This window comes from Schistocerca piceifrons, chromosome 1, assembly GCF_021461385.2.
Source record: "Schistocerca piceifrons isolate TAMUIC-IGC-003096 chromosome 1, iqSchPice1.1, whole genome shotgun sequence".
Taxonomy (NCBI): domain Eukaryota; kingdom Metazoa; phylum Arthropoda; class Insecta; order Orthoptera; family Acrididae; genus Schistocerca; species Schistocerca piceifrons.
Genome location: NC_060138.1, coordinates 448,039,418 through 448,041,690, shown reverse-complemented (window position 1 = coordinate 448,041,690; position 2,273 = coordinate 448,039,418). Strand labels below are relative to the sequence as shown.

At 45.5% G+C, this 2,273-nt stretch overlaps 1 pseudogene; it reads right to left on the bottom strand.

Annotated features, from left to right (window-relative positions):
• Positions 1-1,678: 1,678 nt before the first annotated feature.
• LOC124724481 lies at positions 1,679-1,796 on the bottom strand (annotated as a pseudogene).
• Positions 1,797-2,273: the final 477 nt, after the last annotated feature.

The window sequence follows — 2,273 nt, the reverse complement described above, 5'->3', positions numbered from 1 at the left end:
TTGTATAGAAGCACTACAACGTCAACAGCTCCCCTCCGGCGCCGCACTTGAGTTCCGTGATCTTCTCATGCCAATTGTTGAGTTTTGCTAGCCATAAACTTATTGTTATAACAAAAAGAACTGGAAAATGCTTACTGATAGGATTCTTCTTCCCAGCTATTCTTTGTTGCAGCTGACGGTGGTTCATACTGGACAAAGTAAGGCTGGTAAATGACAGCCCACAAACAATCGAATTATAAAAATCAAAATTGCTCGAAGGTAGGCGGGCGCCTTGGTAGCCCCTGAGCGTAACGCCGTTGAAACAGGGAGAGGGGAATAGATTACGTCATCGCATGCGTTCCGGATGCTTCCATCAGCAATTCAGAGAAAGCTGTTGCTGATGTCATCAATTCCAGGAATGCTGATATTAGCAACTTTTGGGATCATACCGGCAGAGAGCCTCTATTCACACCATTTATGAAGATGAAATGTATCACATGCAGCAAGACAGTGTCCCGGGGTAGATCGAAAAGTCGTATTCATTTGCACCTTCGCTCTTCTGAACTGACGTCTGTGGCCATCTACCTGTAAAGTACAGTTAAGGATAACGTCTGTTGGCAAAAACCCTCTACAAATTATGAGTTATGTAAAGAAACTGTAGTATCATGTGCTGCCATTACGCTTGATACACCCTTAGCTGTTGTTCGATCTGCCGTTCGGCGCCATCGGCGTTGCTTAGAAACTGCTAGTCGTTTTCTAGAACATGCAACGGAACTCTTTTCAAATCAAATGGCGCTGAGCACTATGGGACTTAACTTCTACTACTACTTAACTACTACTTAAACCTACCTAACCTAAGGACATCACACACATCCATGTCGGGGGCAGGATTCGAACCTGTTCGGTTCCGGACTGAAGAGCCAACGAAACTCTGTCTCTGTATCTAAAACTGTAACTGTAAGTTAAATTTTTCGTAACATGTGGGTCATCAAATACTGAGGAGTACATCTTTATGGATAATTCTGCATATTAACCAATACACTGACAGATCTCTTTATTCGAAAAATTTAGCGTTCTGAAAACTACGTTCCAGCCATGTTAGTTGTAGTGGCAAACTATCCGACGGAAAGCATGAAAAGACAGATGGAACTCGAAGGTGTCCATTGTAATAACTATGAAGATCCTACAGCAGCATTAGGGTTGCAACTAACCAATATTCGTACAGGTCTTGTCAGGGACATGGATAGCCAGGACGGATGCAATATCTTTGATACCTCTAAGTGTGATTGCAGAGCAACGGAGCAGACCATGGTGCACATCATCAAAGACTGCTCCAAGGCACGATGAAGTGAGGTTCTGGAAGCTGCAGTTGCAGCTGTTAACTGGATATATCACTAAGACACAGGTTTGTAAATGTGGCATGTTCCACCGAAATGGTACGTAGTGCATAATTTATAAATGTGTTGTTCTATGTACACTAACAAAAAAAAGGCGAAGCATCGAGAAGTTAAGAGGGAAAAGAAATGAAACTTCATAGGCTGAAGGAATTTTGTATGTGATGTTACGTCACTGATTACAAAACTCCTCCCAAACATGCCGTCGTGTCATCCTCAGCCGACTGGCGTCACTGGATGCGGGTATGGAGGGACAGGACAAGTAGCCCCTCAGTTTGCCTCACAAGGGCTGAGAGCACCCCACTTGCCAACAGCGCTAGGCAGACCGGATGGTCACCCATCCAAGTGCTAGCCCAGCCTGACAGCGCTTAACTTCGGTGATCTGACGGGAACCGGTGTTACCACTGCGGCAAGGCCGTTGGCACAGATTACAAAATCTAGTCAAATTTGCAAGGAACCCTACTGGTCCAGATGCTTGCACTGATTCATCTGGGAAGTGTGATGCAAAGCCGTTGTATCGTTTTCTGAAGCAAGCTGACCAACAACAATTCTGACTTGGTCCCTGATATCCTGGATACTGTCACAGAAATGGTGACGACATCCGAGCTGACCCGTACGTGTTTATCAGGTACAGATACTCGGATCTTCCCGACTACGACAGTACCTCAACATCACGCACACAATTCACAAAGACACGTACGATGTGTGGACAAGCATTTGCCTGTTGAAAAATAGCACCACTGTACTATTACATGAGAGGTTACACACGAGAAAATAGTATGTCCGTGAAGTAACTTCCCTCAACGTCAACCAACCAGCCGGCCGGAGTGGCCGAGCGGTTCTACATGCTACAGTCTGGAACCACGTGACCGCTACGTCGCAGGTTCGATTCCTGCCTCG